At 45.1% G+C, this 21,947-nt stretch overlaps 1 protein-coding gene across 2 annotated transcripts in view; it reads right to left on the bottom strand.

Moving 5' to 3' along the window:
- The window catches only part of LOC139747041 (chordin-like protein 1), a 204,672-nt gene that overhangs the window by 106,545 nt on the left and 76,180 nt on the right, over positions 1 to 21,947 (bottom strand). The window lies entirely within an intron of this gene.

The following is a 21,947-nucleotide window of genomic DNA, read 5'->3' as shown; positions in this document are numbered from 1 at the left end:
CTTCCACACATTTTTCAAGGCTCCCAAAATTTTCGCCCCCTCCCCCACCCTATGATCCACTTCCGCTTCCATGGTTCCATCCGCTGACAGATCCACTCCCAGATATCTAAAACACTTCACTTCCTCCAGCTTTTCTCCATTCAAACTCACCTCCCAATTGACTTGACCCTCACCCCCACTGTACCTAATAACCTTGCTCTTATTCACATTTACTCTCAACTTTCTTCTTCCACACACTTTACCATTTATTATTATTATTATTGTTGGTATCATTATCATTGTTATCATTATCATTGTTATTATTATTCTTATTATTGTTAGTATTAATATTATTACTATGTACTGTACTGTACTGTACTGTAGGGTCAAGTCAATTGGGAGGTAAGTTTGAATGGAGAAAAACTGGAGAAAGTAAAGTGTTTTAGATATCTGGGAGTGGATCTGGCAGCGGATGGAACCATGGAAGCGGAAATGGATCATAGGGTGGGGGAGGGGGCGAAAATTCTGGGAGCCTTGAAGAATGTGTGGAAGTCGAGAACATTATCTTGGAAAGCAAAAATGCGTGTGTTTGAAGGAATAGTGGTTCCAACAATGTTGTATGGTTGCGAGGCGTGGGCTATGGATAGAGTTGTGCGCAGGAGGATGGATGTGCTGGAAATGAGATGTTTGAGGACAATGTGTGGTGTGAGGTGGTTTGATCGAGTAAGTAACGTAAGGGTAAGAGAGATGTGTGGAAATAAAAAGAGCGTGGTTGAGAGAGCAGAATAGGGTGTTTTGAAATGGTTTGGGCACATGGAGAGAATGAGTGAGGAAAGATTGACCAAGAGGATATATGTGTCGGAGGTGGAGGGAACGAGGAGAAGTGGGAGACCAAATTGGAGGTGGAAAGATGGAGTGAAAAAGATTTTGTGTGATCGGGGCCTGAACATGCAGGAGGGTGAAAGGAGGGCAAGGAATAGAGTGAATTGGATCGATGTGGTATACCGGGGTTGACGTGCTGTCAGTGGATTGAATCAGGGCATGTGAAGCGTCTTGGGTAAACCATGGAAAGCTGTGTAGGTATGTATATTTGCGTGTGTGGACGTATGTATATACATGTGTATGGGGGTGGGTTGGGCCATTTCTTTCGTCTGTTTCCTTGCGCTACCTCGCAAACGCGGGAGACAGCGACAAAGCAAAATATATATATATATATATATATATATATATATATATATATATATATATATACGTGTGTGTGTGTCTGTGTCTGTGGTTGTGTGTAAGATAATGAAAATTTAACTTCTTATACAAGACAAAATGTTTTTAGATTTCGTATTTTGCCAAATATAGAAGAACGTATGTGCGACACATTTTTACGTCATAGATGTTGGCTTTAGTTGGCTTCATAGGTTGAGCAACACACGTGTATCAGAATTGTTAATGACTTGAGTCCTCTCTTATCTAAGACCTGCAAGATACTGACGTCACACAAAGTAAACTAAAGTAAAACCTGATGTGTATCTTGACCACGAAGACAAAAAAGAGATTGTAGAGAATAAAGATGAAGCATTGGTAATTGTTTATAGTATGTTCTCTGAAAATTTACTCTTTTACTTGATTGCTTTATTTGTTATGGTTTGAGATATGGCAGTTTCTTGTTCACTGCCTTATGTGTCTTGGCGACCATTGAATCCAGGATGCATTCATATATACCAGTTATCATTCATCTTCTCGTGTAATATAGCCTTAATTGTAATTCCTGGCACACCGGTGCATGACGGGGACAGGAAATAACAGGGATACCAACTGTTTAATTTCTACTTCATTTGTCCAACTACCAGTCACAGCAGTAGGGTTGCCGCCCTGCTGCCTGGGTTCCTCGCTTCATGTTACATGTATTTTTGGAGACTTTCCACCGAGAATTGTTCTTGACTTAGAAAAATTTAGGTTAATATTTTTTGCCGTTTGTGAATAGTAAGGTGAAGATGTACACGTGCGCATGCGCATGAGCTCTGACGTAAGGTGCTTACGTCACAATGTCTTTGTGTGTGTGTGTGTGTGTGTGGGAGGGGGATTGATGTGTGTGTGTCTATGAATAAGTGTGTATTTTGTATATATGTATGTATATACGTATGTTTGATGATGAATGTGATGTATGTTTGTGAAGTTATGAATATTTAATTATGTGGTTTGTGTGTGTATTTATGTTTGTTTGTGTCTGCGCGTTTATTCTTGTATGTGTATATGTGTGTGATTACCTGTTGATAATTATACAATAATGGCCACAGGTATGTACTAACTCGACACTCGCTCATATAAAACGACGAAAGACCTTCTTCATGCTACAACATTGTTTAGTAACCATCAGCATTTAATGGTTTATATAGAAGTCGTTAAGATCAACTTATTGTTTACCGCAGTTCGATGGTACGACCTTTGAGCACAACAGTACAGTACAATCCGATCTTTGAACCACAGTACGACCATTAGTGTCCAGGAGACATTACGAGCAGGAGAGCCAGGCAGGCTGTTATGACCAGGGATGTCGCGGTGTCGTTGTGGAAGGTCGTGTCGTCGTGATAAACGTGTTAACCAACTTGTGAAAAAGGATTTTCTTAATATTTGAATAATTGTGATAAAACATTTCAGAATCATAATTATGTAATAATTGATAAAATATTTGAGAATCATAATCATGTAATAATTGATGAAATATTTGAGAATCATGATTATATGATAATTGTCAGATGAGTGAAAACTGCAATAATATTTTCCTTCATGCAGAAACTGGACTTGTGTTCCTTGAATCATGAATACTGCCAAATGTGTAAGGAAATATCATTATCAAGATGATGATGATGATGATGCACTAACATGTTCTTGACCTTGCCACAAGTTGTCCTTTCCAAAAATTATGATTTTTTTTTGTCAAAACTACTGATACGAGAGTGACTGAGAGAGAGAGAGAGAGAGAGAGAGAGTGTGTGTTTATATGGTCTTGTACAAGAGTAAGTGTATATAGGTTTGTCCTGATGAAGGTTTACCGACCCAGGAACAGGACAACCTGGACGTGTGGAAACTTTTATTCTGTTTACTACCACTTCGTTCCCATGGCCTATAGCAACACAAGAGTCTGGAAATTTCTCCAGCTGGCATTGAAGAGCCACGTTGGAGCAGCAGTCAGTATGCATCACCAGTAAGTGTGAGATACAGTAGAAAGGTGTCATTCTCAACCATGTCATTTAAACTTAGTCACTCAGTACCGTAAATTTTGCAACGTCATGAAAGGTCGACACTCCATTAATATTTCATGCCCACATGCCACCGGATGAACACGTGCCTCACTGTATGTAATTAACTGTCAACAGCTGAGTGATATCTCACTGTTTACATACTGTCATTTCCATACATCTTCCTTTAAAATTCGTGTAGCCGTCTACTGGTATACCACTGTGCTTCACATACGGCCAGATCGACACATCTTCCATTGAAATAAGTTTAAGATTCTTTGATACGGAAGTGTCTCCTTGACCTTTGTTAACACTAGAGATAAGATTATTGCAGACAATTGTTCTGATGACTGACTTCACACATGGGAACGTTCATAACGTAGTCTGGGGCAAACATATGTACAGCCTCAGTGTGCAGCTTGATAATGTGCCTCTTAGTAAAAGCAGATTTGTACATACATAATCAGTACATATTTGACCATCTCAGATATGTACACGTTTAAAAATATGTCTTTTGTAAACGCCATTCAAAAAGAATTAGAATAAGGTATGCCATCACGTCAAGCTATATTAACACGGGTATAGGACGGAAAGGGTTTGATACGTAATATAAGTTTAGGACGGGAACTGGTTTACATTTAAAACAGGAAGGGGCTTACCATTATACTATACCTCCGACAGCTCTCACGTAGGTGGTAGAGATTCCAGTCCTGATGTCGGAGGGCATGATATGTTCTGAGAAAGTGTGCGCTCTTTGAGCTATATATATATATATATATATATATATATATATATATATATATATATATAATTTCCAAAAGAAGGAACAGAGAAGGGGGCCAGGTGAGGATATTCCCTCAATGGCCCAGTCCTCTGTTCTTAACGCTACCTCGCTAACGCGGGAAATGGCGAATAGTTTGAAAAAAAAAAAAAAATATATATATATATATATATATATATATATATATATATATATATATATATATATATATATAGGGGATAGGGAAGAAAGAATACTTCCCACGTATTCCCTGCGTGTCGTAAAAGGCGACTAAAAGGGGAGGGAGCGGGTGGCTGGAAATCCTCCCCTCTCATTTTTTTCAATTTTCCAAAAGAAGGAACAGAGAAGGGGGCCAGGTGAGGATATTCCCTCGAAAGCCCAATCCTCTGTTCTTAACGCTACCTCGCTATCGCGGGAAATGGCGAATAGTACGAAAGAAAGAAATATATATATATATATATATATATATGTATATATATATATATATATATATATATATATATATATATTTTTTTTTTTTTTTTTTTTTTTTTCATACGATTCGCCATTTCCCGCGTTTGCGAGGTAGCGTTAAGAACAGAGGACTGGGTCTTAGACGGAAAATCCTCACCTGGCACCCTTCTCTGTTCCCTCTTTTGGAAAATTAAAAAAAAAAAAAAAAAACGAGAGGGGAGGATTTCCAGCCACCCGCTCCCTTCCCATTTAGTCGCCTTCTACGACATGCAGGGAATACGTGGGAAGTATTCTTTCTCCCCTATCCCCAGGGATATATATATATATATATATATATATCCCTGGGAATAGGGAATGTAACCAAGATGAGAAAAAAGGAGAGATAGGTAGTATGTTTGAGGAAAGGAACCTGGATGTTTTGGCTCTGAGTGAAACAAAGCTCAAGGATAAAGGGGAAGAGTGGTTTGGGAATGTCTTGGGAGTAAAGTCAGGGGTTGGTGAGAGGACAAGAGCAAAGGAAGGAGTAGCACTACTCCTTAAGCAGGAGTTGTGGGAGTATGTGATAGAGTGCAAGAAAGTAAACTCTAGATTGATATGGGTAAAACTGAGGGTGGATGGAGAGAGAGATGGGTGATTAGTGGTGCATATGCATCTGGTCATGAGAAGAAAGATCATGAGAGGCAAGTGTTCTGGGCGCAGCTGAGTGAGTGTGTTAGCAGCTTTGATGCGCGAGACCGGGTTATAGTGATGGGTGATTTGTATACAAAGGCGAGTAAAGTGGCAGTTGAGGGTATAATTGGTGTACATGGTGTGATCAGTGTTGTAAATGGAAATGGTAAAGAGCTTGTAGATTTGTGTGCTGAAAAAGGACTGGTGATTGGGAATACCTGGTTTAAAAAGAATACTTGGTTTAAAAAGAGAGATATACATACGCATACGTATTTAAGTAGGAGAGATGGCTAGAGAACGTTATTGGATTACGTGTTAATTGGTAGGCTCGTGAAAGAGAGACTTTTGGGTGTTAATGTGCTGAAAGGGGCAACTTGAGGGATATCTGATCATTACCTTATGGAGGCGAAGGTGAAGATTTGTAGAAGTTTTCAGAAAAGAAGAGAGAATGTTGGGGTGAAGAGAGTGGTGAGCGTAAGTGAGCTTGGAAAGGAGACTTGTGCGAGGTAGTGCCAGGAGAGATTGAGTGCAGAATGAAAAAAGGTGAGAGCAAATGATGTAAGGGAAGTGGGGGAGGAATGGGATGTATTTAGAGAAGCAGTAATGGATTGCGCAAAAGATGCTTGTAGCATGAGAAAGGTGAGAGTTAGGCAGATTAGAGAGGGTAGTGAGTGGTGGGATGAAAAAGTAAGATTGTTAGTGAAAGAGAAGAGAGAGGCATTTGGACGATTTTTGCCGGGAAGTAGTGCAAATCACTGAGAGATGTATAAAAGAATGAGGCAGGAGGTCAAGAGAAAGGTGCATGAGGTGAAAAAGAGTGCAAATGAGAGCTGGGGTGAGAGATTATCGTTAAATTTTAGGGAGACTAAAAAGATGTTGTGGAAGGAGGTAGGTAAAGTGTGTAAGACTAGAGAACAAATGGGAACATCGGTGAAGGGGGCTAATGAGGAGGTAATAACAATTACTGGTGAAGTAAGAAGGAGATGGAGTGAGTTTTTTGAAGGCTTGTTGAATGTGTTTGATGAAAGAGTGGCAGATATAGGGTGTTTTGGTTGAGGTGGTGTGCGAAGTGAGAGGGTCAGGGAGAGGGGTTTGGTAAACAGAGAAGAGGTAGTGAAAGCTTTGCTGAAGATGAAAGCCGGCAAGGCGTCGGGTTTGGATGGTATTGCAGTGAAATTTATTAAAAAAGGGGGTGACTGTGTTGTTAACTGGTTGGTAAGGATATCCATTGTATGTATGAGTCATGGTGAAGTGCCTGAGGATTGGCGGAATGCATGCATAGTGCCATTGTACAAGGGCAAAGGGATAAAGGTGAGTGTTCAAATTACAGAGGTATAAGTTTGTTCAGTATTCCTGGGAAAATATATGGGAGGCTATTGATTGAGAAGGTAAAGGCATGTACAGCGCATCAGAATGGGGAAGAGCAGTGTGGTTTCAGAAGTGGTAGAGGATGTGTGGATCAGATGTTTGCTTTGAAGAATATATGTGAGAAATACTTAGAAAAACAGATGGATTTGTATGTAGCATTTATGGATCTGGAGAAGGCATATGATAGCGTTGCTAGAGATGCTCTGTGGAAGGTATTAAGAGTATATGGTGTGGGAGGCAAGTTGCTAGAAGCAGTGAAGTTTTTATCGAGGATGTAAGGCATGTGTGCGAGTAGGAAGAGAGGAAAGTGATTGGTTCCCAGTGAATGTCGGTTTGCGGCAGGGGTGCGTAATATTTCCATGGCTGTTTAATATGTTTATGGTTGGGGTTGTTAGGGAGGTGAATGTAAGAGTTTTGGGGAGAGGGGCAAGTATGCAGTTTGTTGTGGATGAGAGGGCTTGGGAAGTGTCAGTTGATGTTTGCTGATGATACAGCGCTGGTGGCTGATTCGGGTGAGAAACTGCAGAAGTTGGTGGCTGAGTTTGGTAAAGTGTGGGAAGACGAAAACTGAGAATAAATGTGAATAAGAGCAAGGTTATTAGGTTCAATAGGGTTTAGGGACAAGTTAATTGGGAGGTAAGTTTGAATGGAGAAAAACTGGAGGAAATGAAGTGTTTTAGATATCTGGGAGTGGATCTGGCAGCGGATGGAACCATGGAAGCGGAAGTGAGTCACAGGGTGGGGGAGGGGGCGAAGTTTCTGGGAGCGTTGAAGAATGTGTGGAAGGCGAGAACATCATCTTGGAAAGCAAAACTGGGTATGTTTGAAGGAATAGTGGTTCCAACAATGTTATATGGTTGCGAGGCGTGAGGAGGAGAGTGGAAACGGCGATCAAGTATTATTATCATTATTATTATTATTATTTTTATTATCATTTTTGTTATATTATCATAATAATAATAATAATAATAATAATAATAATAATAATGATAATAATGATAATTATTATTATTATTATTATTATTATTATTATTATTATTATAATGATAATAATAGTAATAATAATAATAATAATAATAATAATAATAATAATAATAATGTGTGTATATATACTAAATACTTCCTACCGTAGGATTTCCCTGTGTGTGTGAGTGAGTGTTCAGCAGCGTTCCTGAAGCCGGCTATGTCCACCGGAATCATTGGTTCATCAAGTGTCGTATGTGGGTTTGCGTTGCGTTCGGTGTTTTCGCTGTGATAATTTGATTATGGGCATGAAGGGCTGTGAGATGTGTTGAGTCGTAGTGTGGGGTGGGCCATGTTCCGAGTGGAGACGGAGAAATGTGAGTCGTGTTTGCCTTGGGAGTTTGGTCGAGTGGTAATTACGGCCTAGTTGAGCGATCGGTGTTTTAGTATTATTCGGGTCATTTGTGTGTGTATGTATGTATGTTGTTAATGGTGAGGGTGGGGAGATCTGTGACTGGAGTTTTGTTTAAGTGTGAGGCAGGAGTAAGCACTATATCTCTGCTTTAGGGTTACTAGTTGGATATGGAGTGGTTTGCGTAGGAAGGTCGTGCGATGTTTTGAAGAAGTAGGTGCCAGCCATGTTGGGATGGAATGTTACTGGGAGGACCTTGGTTGTATTGTGAAGGTTGTATTGTGTTCAGGCAGCCGGTGGTTGTTCTGAGTGCACTATTTTATTAGGTTTGTACCATGTGTTATATTTACTTTTGAGAGGATTGGAGACCAGGTGAGTAGTAGTTTAGATGGAGTGGATGTATTGTCTGTAGAGGAAGTTCAGGTATTTCTCCTCCCCCCCCCAAAAAAAAAAAGTCAGGTGCCAGTTAGCGGTGTGAGGGTATTTGATTAATTTCTGGCTTGTGTCTTGCTTTTGTGTTTCGTTTGAGGAGTAAATGTCAAGTGTGCATCTTTTGTGATCCTTAGAATGGTTAATGTTTTATTCAGAAGGAGTGATTATCCATTCAAGGGGTGTGTGAAGGTGTGGGTTAGTTTTGTGTCTCTCTGAGGGTATAAGAGTCATTGAGGACTTGTGTGGAGATGTGAGCACTGTGTTGTGACCCGCTGACCCGTTGTTCTAATTGTGTAATTTAGTTGTGTTGTGTGGCGTCAGGATGCTGTGATGTAACCATGATGTTCTCCGCTCATAAGAACAGATTTACAAGTTGTGGTTTGCTAGAGGTAAGGGGATGTGTGGGGTGTCTTGTAGGAGGACAGTAAGTAGGGTTGGGTGGAACACTGCAATTTGAGGATGAAGATAGTCTCAAAAGTTTTGTTTTCTGTTGCCGCCAGTAATGTTTCAGAGACGTGTACAAACACATCTGTAAATACATTACACGTACATGGGATATACACGTACACGACACACGAACACCAGTGTTGAAAGAAAGCGATGGAGCTAGGGCCAGGTGGTGCTGGTGCCTGGGACAGTGAAGTGGGGCCAGGTGGTGCTGCTGCCTGGGACAGTGAAGTGGGGCCAGGTGGTGCTGCTGCCTGGGACAGTGAAGTGGGGCAGGTGGTGCTGCTGCCTGGGACAGTGAAGTGGGGCCAGGTGGTGCTGCTGCCTGGGACAGTGAAGTGGGGCCAGGTGGTGCTGCTGCTGCCTGGGACAGTGAAGTGGGGCCAGGTGGTGCTGCTGCTGCCTGGGACAGTGAAGTGGGGCCAGGTGGTGCTGCTGGCTGGGACAGTGAAGTGGGGCCAGGTGGTGCTGCTGCCTGGGACAGTGAAGTGGGGCCAGGTGGTGCTGCTGCCTGGGACAGTGAAGTGGGGCCAGGTGGTGCTGCTGCCTGGGACAGTGAAGTGGGGCCAGGTGGTGCTGCTGCCTGGGACAGTGAAGTGGGGCCAGGTGGTGCTGCTGGCTGGGACAGTGAAGTGGGGCCAGGTGGTGCTGCTGGTGCCTGGGACAGTGAAGTGGGGCCAGGTGGTGCTGCTGGTGCCTGGGACAGTGAAGTGGGGCCAGGTGGTGCTGCTGGTGCCTGGGACAGTGAAGTGGGGCCAGGTGGTGCTGCTGGTGCCTGGGACAGTGAAGTGGGGCCAGGTGGTGCTGCTGGTGCCTGGGACAGTGAAGTGGGGCCAGGTGGTGCTGCTGGTGGTGGGACAGTGAAGTGGGGCCAGGTGGTGCTGCTGGTGGTGGGACAGTGAAGTGGGGCCAGGTGGTGCTGCTGGTGCCTGGGACAGTGAAGTGGGGCCAGGTGGTGCTGCTGGTGGTGGGACAGTGAAGTGGGGCCAGGTGGTGCTGCTGGTGCCTGGGACAGTGAAGTGGGGCCAGGTGGTGCTGGTGGTGGCTGGGACAGTGAAGTGGGGCCAGGTGGTGCTGGTGGTGGCTGGGACAGTGAAGTGGGGCCAGGTGGTGCTGGTGGTGGCTGGGACAGTGAAGTGGGGCCAGGTGGTGCTGGTGGTGGCTGTGTAGACCCTGGTGGCGTCCTCAGTAACCTTGAGAGTTTCCCTCTCTTTATCCCCAGTGTTGTGCCTCCTGGTGCCACGCCCTCACCGCCCGCCTCTCTTTTACCCCCTATACCATCACCAGCCGAAAGATGAATAGTCGTCAGTGACGTCACTGGTTCTTTGTGTGTATACGTGGGAAGGAGCGCGCGAGGGAGGCAGCAGGAGAGGCACTTGCATGATGACGACACGACCCTGCCTGCCTCCCTGCCTGCCTCCCTGCCTCCCTGCTACAACCCTGTCCGGGGGGAGGGTAAGATATAGCTAGTGTGTCACTGTTGAACGTAACCAACGTTTAGCTATACCCACCTGCAGGATCATCCATGTCATCCTCCACACCCTCCCTGCAGGATCATCCATGTCATCCACCACACCTTCCCTGCAGGATCATCCATGTCATCCTCCACACCCTCCCTGCAGGATCATCCATGTCATCCTCCACACCCTCCCTGCAGGATCATCCATGTCATCCTCCACACCCTCCCTGCAGGTCATCCATGTCATCCTCCACAACCTCCCTGCAGGATCATCCATGTCATCCTCCACACCCTCCCTGCAGGATCATCCATGTCATCCTCCACACCCTCCCTGCAGGATCATCCATGTCATCCTCCACACCCTCCCTGCAGGATCATCCATGTCATCCTCCACACCCTCCCTGCAGGTCATCCATGTCATCCTCCACACCCTCCCTGCAGGTCATCCATGTCATCCACCATACCCTCCCTGCAGGATCATCCATGTCATCCTCCACACCCTCCCTGCAGGATCATCCATGTCATCCACCACACCTTCCCTGCAGGATCATCCATGTCATCCTCCACAACCTCCCTGCAGGATCATCCATGTCATCCTCCACACCCTCCCTGCAGGATCATCCATGTCATCCTCCACACCCTCCCTGCAGGTCACCCATGTCATCCTCCACAACCTCCCTGCAGGATCATCCATGTCATCCTCCACACCCTCCCTGCAGGATCATCCATGTCATCCTCCACACCCTCCCTGCAGGATCATCCATGTCATCCTCCACACCCTCCCTGCAGGTCATCCATGTCATCCTCCACACCCTCCCTGCAGGTCATCCATGTCATCCTCCACACCCTCCCTGCAGGTCATCCATGTCATCCTCCACATCCTCCCTGCAGGTCATCCATGTCATCCTCCACACCCTCCCTGCAGGTCATCCTTGTCATCCTCCACATCCTCCCTGCAGGTCATCCATGTCATCCTCCACACCCTCCCTGCAGGTCATCCATGTCATCCTCCACACCCTCCCTGCAGGATCATCCATGTCATCCTCCACATCCTCCCTGCAGGTCATCCATGTCATCCTCCACACCCTCCCTGCAGGTCATCCATGTCATCCTCCACATCCTCCCTGCAGGTCATCCATGTCATCCTTCACACCCTCCCTGCAGGATCATCCATGTCATCCTCCACATCCTCCCTGCAGGTCATCCATGTCATCCTCCACACCCTCCCTGCAGGATCATCCATGTCATCCTCCACACCCTCCCTGCAGGTCATCCATGTCATCCTCCACACCCTCCCTGCAGGTCATCCATGTCATCCTCCACACCCTCCCTGCAGGATCATCCATGTCATCCTCCACACCCTCCCTGCAGGTCATCCATGTCATCCTCCACATCCTCCCTGCAGGTCATCCATGTCATCCTCCACACCCTCCCTGCAGGATCATCCATGTCATCCTCCACACCCTCCCTGCAGGTCATCCATGTCATCCTCCACACCCTCCCTGCAGGTCATCCATGTCATCCTCCACACCCTCCCTGCAGGATCATCCATGTCATCCTCCACACCCTCCCTGTAGGATCATCCATGTCATCCTCCACACCCTCCCTGCAGGATCATCCATGTCATCCTCCACACCCTCCCTGCAGGTCATCCATGTCATCCTCCACACCCTCCCTGCAGGTCATCCATGTCATCCTCCACACCCTCCCTGCAGGATCATCCATGTCATCCTCCACACCCTCCCTGCAGGATCATCCATGTCATCCTCCACACCCTCCCTGTAGGATCATCCATGTCATCCTCCACACCCTCCCTGCAGGATCATCCATGTCATCCTCCACACCCTCCCTGCAGGTCATCCATGTCATCCTCCACACCCTCCCTGCAGGTCATCCATGTCATCCTCCACACCCTCCCTGCAGGTCATCCATGTCATCCTCCACACCCTCCCTGCAGGTCATCCATGTCATCCTCCACACCCTCCCTGCAGGTCATCCATGTCATCCTCCACACCCTCCCTGCAGGTCATCCATGTCATCCTCCACACCCTCCCTGCAGGTCATCCATGTCATCCTCCACACCCTCCCTGCAGGTCATCCATGTCATCCTCCACACCCTCCCTGCAGGTAGGTATTAGAGGAAGGTTCTCCAACCACGGAGTGATTTTTGTATTATTGTTATCATTGTTTCCGGAACCTTCGCATTGTGTAGTATGTCTTAATACTTTTTTAAGTAGTTATTGATCGATATTTTCTATAAAGATATTTGTAAGAAAGCGTTTCACTTGTTGCTCATGACCTTTCAGACTTATCTTTTAAACGGTTTTCTTACATTATTAACTAAACTATAACATTAATGTTGTACATGTTTTACGGTTCACGTATGTTTTTTCTTATCTAAGGTTAAGATACATAACATACAGAGACAATGATAGTCTACCATCAGTAAGTTAGTTTTGAATAACTTACGCATGATAAGAGACACGACTCAGTGTATTATGTATCTTGGTGAAATATGATATTATTAATGTTAATGAAGGTGGCGTCATGTTTCACGTATTTTGCATTTTAGAAATTGGAAGTTGGATAGTCTGTCGTTAAGCCTTTGGAATTTAGATACAGGAATTTGTTAGTCTGTACCTTGTTAGACTATCACTAGCTGTATTGTAGCTATGTTAGACCATCACTAACTGTACTGTACCTTGTTAGACTATCACTAGCTGTATTGTAGCTATGTTAGACCATCACTAACTGTACTGTACCTTGTTAGACTATCACTAACTGTATTGTAGCTATGTTAGACCATCACTAACTGTACTGTACCTTGTTAGACTATCACTAACTGTATTGTAGCTATGTTAGACCATCACTAACTGTACTGTACCTTGTTAGACTATCACTAACTGTATTGTAGCTATGTTAGACCATCACTAACTGTGCTGTACCTTGTTAGACTATCACTAACTGTATTGTAGCTATGTTAGACCATCACTAACTGTACTGTACCTTGTTAGACTATCACTAACTGTATTGTAGCTATGTTAGACCATCACTAACTGTACTGTACCTTGTTAGACTATCACTAACTGTATTGTAGCTATGTTAGACCACCACTAACTGTACTGTACCTTGTTAGACTATCACTAACTGTATTGTAGCTATGTTAGACCAACACTAACTGTACTGTACCTTGTTAGACTATCACTAACTGTATTGTAGCTATGTTAGACCATCACTAACTGTACTGTACCTTGTTAGACTATCACTAACTGTATTGTAGCTATGTTAGACCATCACTAACTGTACTGTACCTTGTTAGACTATCACTAACTGTATTGTAGCTATGTTAGACCATCACTAACTGTACTGTACCTTGTTAGACTATCACTAACTGTATTGTAGCTATGTTAGACCATCACTAACTGTACTGTACCTTGTTAGACTATCACTAATTGTATTGTAGCTATGTTAGACCAACACTAACTGTACTGTACCTTGTTAGACTATCACTAACTGTATTGTAGCTATGTTAGACCATCACTAACTGTACTGTACCTTGTTAGACTATCACTAACTGTATTGTAGCTATGTTAGACCATCACTAACTGTACTGTACCTTGTTAGACTATCACTAACTGTATTGTAGCTATGTTAGACCATCACTAACTGTACTGTAGCTGTCTGTCAGTATGTTTACTGATAACAGTACTTCCGGTAACGCCATTTAATATTTTACACTAAAACCTCAGTTCATAGTTCCATTAGTAAAAGAGGTATTTGTATGATTTTAATAAAACAAAAACAAGAAATGGGAAAACACACACACACACACACACACACACACACACACACACACACACACACACACACACACACACACACACTCTCACATACACACACACACACACACACACACACACATACACACACACATACACACACACACACACACACACACACACACACACACACACATATATATATTTTTTTTTTTGCTTTGTCGCTGTCTCCCGCGTTTGCGAGGTAGCGCAAGGAAACAGACGAAAGAAATGGCCCAACCCACCCCCATACACATGTATATACATACGTCCACACACGCAAATATACATACCTACACAGCTTTCCATGGTTTACCCCAGACGCTTCACATGCCCCGATTCAATCCACTGACAGCACGTCAACCCTGGTATACCACATCGCTCCAATTCACTCTATTCCTTGCCCTCCTTTCACCCTCCTGCATGTTCAGGCCCCGATCACACAAAATCTTTTTCACTCCATCTTTCCACCTCCAGTTTGGTCTCCCTCTTCTCCTCGTTCCCTCCACCTCCGACACATATATCCTCTTGGTCAATCTTTCCTCACTCATTCTCTCCATGTGCCCAAACCATTTCAAAACACCCTCTTCTGCTCTCTCAACCACGCTCTTTTTATTTCCACACATCTCTCTTACCCTTACGTTACTTACTCGATCAAACCACCTCACACCACACATTGTCCTCAAACATCTCATTTCCAGCACATCCATCCTCCTGCGCACAACTCTATCCATAGCCCACGCCTCACAACCATACAACATTGTTGGAACCACTATTCCTTCAAACATACCCATTTTTGCTTTCCGAGATAATGTTCTCGACTTCCACACATTCTTCAAGGCTCCCAGAATTTTCGCCCCCTCCCCCACCCTATGATCCACTTCCACTTCCATGGTTCCATCCGCTGCCAGATCCACTCCCAGATATCTAAAACACTTCACTTCCTCCAGTTTTTCTCCATTCAAACTCACCTCCCAATTGACTTGACCCTCAACCCTACTGTACCTAATAACCTTACTCTTATTCACATTTACTCTTAACTTTCTTCTTTCACACACTTTACCAAACTCAGTCACCAGCTTCTGCAGTTTCTCACATGAATCAGCCACCAGCGCTGTATCATCAGCGAACAACAACTGACTCACTTCCCAAGCTCTCTCATCCCCCACAGACTTCATACTTGCCCATCTTTCCAAAACTCTTGCATTCACCTCCCTAACAACCCCATCCATAAACAAATTAAACAACCATGGAGACATCACACATCCCTGCCGCAAACCTACATTCACTGAGAACCAATCACTTTCCTCTCTTCCTACACATACACATGCCTTACATCCTCGATAAAAACTTTTCACTGCTTCTAACAACTTGCCTCCCACACCATATATTCTTAATACCTTCCACAGAGCATCTCTATCAACTCAATCATATGCCTTCTCCAGATCCATAAATGCTACATACATATCCATTTGCTTTTCTAAGTATTTCTCACATACATTCTTCAAAGCAAACACCTGATCCACACATCCTCTACCACTTCTGAAACCACACTGCTCTTCCCCAATCTGATGCTCTGTACATGCCTTCACCCTCTCAATCATTACCCTTCCATATAATTTACCAGGAATACTCAACAAACTTACACCTCTGTAATTTGAGCACTCACTCTTATCCCCTTTGCCTTTGTACAATGGCACTATGCACGCATTCCGCCAATCCTCAGGCACCTCACCGTGAGTCATACATACATTAAATAACCTTACCAACCAGTCAACAATACAGTCACCCCCTTTTTTAATAAATTCCACTGCAATACCATCCAAACCTGCTGCTTTGCCGGCTTTCATCTTCCGCAAAGCTTTTACTACCTCTTCTCTGTTTACCAAATCATTTTCCCTAACCCTCTCACTTTGCACACCACCTCGACCAAAACACCCTATATCTGCCACTCTATCATCAAACACATTCAACAAACCTTCAAAATACTCACTCCATCTCCTTCTCACATCACCACTACTTGTTATCACCTCCCCATTTGCGCCCTTCACTGAAGTTCCCATTTGCTCCCTTGTCTTACGCACTTTATTAACCTCCTTCCAGAACATCTTTTTATTCTCCCTAAAATTTAATGATACTCTCTCACCCCAACTCTCATTTGCCCTTTTTTCACCTCTTGCACCTTTCTCTTGACCTCCTGTCTCTTTCTTTTATACGTCTCCCACTCAACTGCATTTTTTCCCTGCAAAAATCGTCCAAATGCCTCTCTCTTCTCTTTCACTAATACTCTTACTTCTTCATCCCACCACTCACTACCCTTTCTAATCAACCCACCTCCCACTCTTCTCATGCCACAAGCATCTTTTGCGCAATCCATCACTGATTCCCTAAATACATCCCATTCCTTCCCCACTCCCCTTACTTCCATTGTTCTCACCTTTTTCCATTCTGTACTCAGTCTCTCCTGGTACTTCCTCACACAAGTCTCCTTCCCAAGCTCACTTACTCTCACCACCCTCTTCACCCCAACATTCACTCTTTTTTTCTGAAAACCCATACAAATCTTCACCTTAGCCTCCACAAGATAATGATCAGACATCCCTCCAGTTGCACCTCTCAGCACATTGACATCCAAAAGTCTCTCTTTCGCGCGCCTGTCAATTAACACGTAATCCAATAACGCTCTCTGGCCATCTCTCCTACTTACATAAGCATACTTATGTATATCTCGCTTTTTAAACCAGGTATTCCCAATCATCAGTCCTTTTTCAGCACATAAATCTACAAGCTCTTCACCATTTCCAGGAGTTGTGGGAGTACGTGATAGAATGTAAGAAAGTAAATTCTCGATTAATATGGGTAAAACTGAAAGTTGATGGAGAGAGATGGGTGATTATTGGTGCATATGCACCTGGGCATGAGAAGAAAGATCATGAGAGGCAAGTGTTTTGGGAGCAGCTGAATGAGTGTGTTAGTGGTTTTGATGCACGAGACCGGGTTATAGTGATGGGTGATTTGAATGCAAAGGTGAGTAATGTGGCAGTTGAGGGAATAATTGGTATACATGGAGTGTTCAGTGTTGTAAATGGAAATGGTGAAGAGCTTGTAGATTTATGTACACACACACATATATATTTTTTTTTTTTATACTATTCGCCATTTCCCGCATTAGCAAAGTAGCGTCAAGAACAGAGGACTGGACCTTTGAGGGAACATCCTCACCTGGCCCCCTTCTCTGTTCCTTCTTTTGGAAAAAAAAAAAAAAAAATGTCATGATATACACACACACACACACACACACACATATATATATATATATATATAATATATATATATATATATATATATATATATATATATATATATATATATATATATATATATATATATTCCATTATCCAGTAGAGATGATTCCTACTATGATAAGCCCTACGGGCTCTCCTTGTTTCAGGTGTCCACGTCTATAAATTGCGTTTCTTTATCTTGCATCCACATGGGTGATGCATGAACTGCATTACAGAATCAAAACATGTATGCGAGATCAGGAGCACGCCACTGGCCAAACCATAATCCCCCTCGTTTCTCAACGGTTCGCTAAAGTAAGATTGTAAATCTGGCAGTGGCTGGCAGGCGAGTGTGCCTTACGCAGAAGTGAGTCTCGATAAATCATGGCAGGGTCCAGTATCAGCCATACAGGTCTGCCTATATACAGAGGCAAAAATCTGAAGTATGTGCTAGTGTATCAGAGCGGCTCGTGCTCATAAACATTTTACTGTGGTGTCAAGAGGATCATATCATTTTCGGGCGATTTATCTTATGCTAGAATTCGTAAATGATTTCAAAATGGGTTCCACATTCAGTATTTGAAACCTCACCCTATTACTGTACAATCTTGCATGAACTTCACAAGAGGATTAGGTACAAGATAGTGACAAAATTATGAAGTTTGTGGAGAATCACTAGAACACCCAGCCAACATACCTTACTTAACAAATTCTTCGGTATTTTCATTGCTGTTTGTTTATTGGAACTGTGACTGAGAAGTACTCTCTGATGTGATGTACCTTGACTTTGAGAAAAAAAAATGTGGTAAAGTGCAACATAAGAGAGGGTTATGTGAGTTAGCATCACATAGAATAGTGAGCGAACTTTGTGCTCACCTGCAGGAAGCAGCCACTCGTTGTTAATGGGAAAGTATACCACGTGACGAGCGGTGTAACACAGGCTTCAGTTTTTGGCCCGTGTGTAGAACGACCTACATTTGTCATTCACATCTCCAAAGTTGCGGATGATACAAGGAGGAAGCACTGCAAACGGATGGTACTGTGAGCTAATGTACATAGATTAACAAAGTGGTCTTAGGAATGGCGCAATGTGAATTTAGGCATTATGGCAAGAAAAAATCGAAATATGACTGATATATTTGGAAATTACGGGAAGAGAAGGATGTGGGAGTAGTTATTGTTGACAATGTAGCGTATACTAAGCCTTCAGATGGCTAGGGACAAACTAAGATAATGTGTTTTCTATTTAGATTACTTTCTTATAGAAAGATTATGAGACTTGAAGTAAGCTTCATGTACGGTTCTTCTGGTGACTCCTGTCTTTCTACCTCATTAACTTTCTCCCGCCTACATTCACCTTTCCTACTCTTTTTTTAAGGCCTTGTTCCTCTTCCTCCCTTGCTTTAAGAGAGAGAGAGAGAGAGAGAGAGAGAGAGAGTTGTTAGAGGTATGTTCTCCTAACACTGGACACTGTGGCATTATAGGACTCCTTTCATAGCGCTGACAACCTTGTTATATACCTCGCCACTCATAGGACTGTCCAGTTCTAGCTACCGGCCATATATGATATGGGTTGTAGTTATGATACAGGAGGAAACTTATGAGAAAAGCCTCACAACAAAGTGCTCCATATATACACTTCACTTACAGAAGTGTACTTAAAGGTTCAGACTTATAAGGAGCATATGAATATAACATTGTATTTAGGGAATTTGAAATACTGCCTCTGAATGCATAGGGTAACACAGAACTCCATTTATCCAACTGTGTATGTGGGAAGGAACTTCATAAATACAGATCCTGCATCCACAACTATTACTTGTACACCTTGGGGCGTGCTACTACATGACGCTGACTGGGGGAGACCTTTTACACTGGGCACTGGTTGAGGCCAGACCCTCTCCCTGGGCAGTGGTTGAGGCCAGACCCTCTACCTGGGCAGTGGTTGAGGCCAGACCCTCTACCTGGGCAGTGGTTGAGACCAGACCCTCTCCCTGGGCAGTGGTTGAGACCAGACCCTCTACCTGGGCAGTGGTTGAGACCAGACCCTCTACCTGGGCAGTGGTTGAGGCCAGACCCTCTACCTGGGCAGTGGTTGAGACCAGACTCTCTCCCTGGGCAGTGGTTGAGGCCAGACCCTCTCCCTGGGCAGTGGTTGAGACCAGACCCTCTACATGGGCAGTGGTTGAGGCCAGACCCTCTCCCTGGGCAGTGGTTGAGACCAGACCCTCTACCTGGGCAGTGGTTGAGACCAGACCTTCTACCTGGGCAGTGGTTGAAACCAGACCCTCTCCCTGGGCAGTGGTTGAGACCAGACCCTCTACATGGGCAGTGGTTGAGGTCAGACCCTCTCCCTGGGCAGTGGTTGAGACCAGACCCTCTACCTGGGCAGTGGTTGAGGCCAGACCCTCTACCCGGGCAGTGGTTGAGGCCAGACCCCCTACCTGGGCAGTGGTTGAGACCAGACCCTTTACATGGGCAGTGGTTGAGGCCAGACCCTCTCCCTGGGCAGTGGTTAAGACCAGACCCTCTACATGGGCAGTGGTTGAGGCCAGACTCTCTCCCTGGGCAGTGGTTGAGGCCAGACCCTCTACCTGGGCAGTGGTCGAGACCAGACCCTCTACATGGGCAGTGGTTGAGACCAGACCCTCTCCCTAGGCAGTGGTTGAGGCCAGACCCTCTAACTGGGCAGTGGTTAAGGCCAGACCCTCTCCCTGGGCAGTGGTTGAGGCCAGACCCTCTACCTGGGCAGTGGTTGAGGCCAGACCCTCTACCTGGGCAGTGGTTGAGGCCAGACTCTCTACCTGGGCAGTGGTTGAGGCCAGACCCTTTACCTGGGCAGTGGTTGAGGCCAGACCCTCTACCTGGGCAGTGGTTGAGGCCAGACCCTCTACCTGGGCAGTGGTTGAGACCAGACCCTCTCCCTGGGCAGTGGTTGAGGCCAGACCCTCTCCCTGGGCAGTGGTTGAGGCCAGACCCTCTCCCTGGGCAGTGGTTGAGGCCAGACCCTCTACATGGGCAGTGGTTGAGGCCAGACCCTCTCCCTGGGCAGTGGTTGAGGCCAGACCCTCTACCTAGGCAGTGGTTGAGGTCAGACCCTCTACCTGGGCAGTGGTTGAGACCAGACCCTCTACCTGGGCAGTGGTTGAGGCCAGACCCTCTACCTGGGCAGTGGTTGAGACCAGACTCTCTCCCTGGGCAGTGGTTGAGGCCAGACCCTCTACATGGGCAGTGGTTGAGGCCAGACCCTCTACCTGGGCAGTGGACCAGACCCTCTACCTGGGCAGTGGTTGAGACCAGACCCTCTCCCTGGGCAGTGGTTGAGGCCAGACCCTCTACCTGGGCAGTGGTTGAGACCAGACCCTCTACCTGGGCAGTGGTTGAGGCCAGACCCTCTCCCTGGGCAGTGGTTGAGGCCAGACCCTCTCCCTGGGCAGTGGTTGAGACCAGACCCTCTACCTGGGCAGTGGTTGAGACCAGACCCTCTCCCTGGGCAGTGGTTGAGACCAGACTCTCTCCCTGGGCAGTGGTTGAGGCCAGACCCTCTCCCTGGGCAGTGGTTGAGACCAGACCCTCTACCTGGGCAGTGGTTGAGACCAGACCCTCTACCTGGGCAGTGGTTGAGACCAGACTCTCTCTCTGGGCAGTGGTTGAGGCCAGACCCTCTCCCTGGGCAGTGGTTGAGACCAGACCCTCTACCTGGGCAGTGGTTGAGGCCAGACCCTCTCCCTGGGCAGTGGTTGAGACCAGACCCTCTTCCTAGGAAATAGTTCTTGAAAAATTACCACTAGTAAGTTTGGTCTGGACTGGTTGTGGACATACCCACCACATACTGAGGAGAGAAAGATGGTGAGGCAGATATTTAGGTTTAGGTAACCTTGACCCCTTGACTTACTTCAGTGGAGGATATTTTATTGCCATATATTTTTGTGACGTGTTATCTTCATGCATTACATATTGCCAGATCCATCACATGTGCACACACATCTCTTTAACGCTTGGAAACTTATACATTTATACATCATTACACCTGGGCTCCTTTCATGACAGGGTCCTGGTGTTGCTTCCAGGATCTCCTGAAGTTCCACGACCTCACTACTTTTATTACGTATAGTGTCATATGCAAAAGCCCTGTCCGCCTACACACACACACACACACACACACACACACACACACAGCTAGAGACTGAGTGTGAACGAATGTGGCCTTTGTTGTCTTTTCCTAGCGCTACCTCGCACACATGAGGGGGGAGGGGGGTTGTTATTCCATGTGTGGCGAGGTGGCGATGGGAACAAATAAAGGCAGAAAGTATGAATTATGTACATATGTATATATGTATATGTCTGTGTGTGTATATATATGTATACATTGAGATGTATAGGTATGTATATGTGCGTGTGTGTACGTGTATGTATATACATGTGTATGTGGGTGGGTTGGGCCATTCTTTCGTCTGTTTCCTTGCGCTACCTCGCTAACGCGGGAGACAGCGACAAAGCAAAATAAATAAATATTATATATATATATATATATATATATATATATATATATATATATATATATATATATATATATATATGAAATGATCACTATTTTGCGCGTGATCAAGATATTCCTGTGAGTCCACGGGGAAAATGAAACACGATAA

This window comes from Panulirus ornatus, chromosome 5 (assembly GCF_036320965.1).
Source record: "Panulirus ornatus isolate Po-2019 chromosome 5, ASM3632096v1, whole genome shotgun sequence".
NCBI classification, from domain to species: Eukaryota; Metazoa; Arthropoda; class Malacostraca; order Decapoda; family Palinuridae; genus Panulirus; species Panulirus ornatus.
Note: the sequence above shows the minus strand (reverse complement) of the source record. Positions and strands in the feature narration are given on the sequence as shown.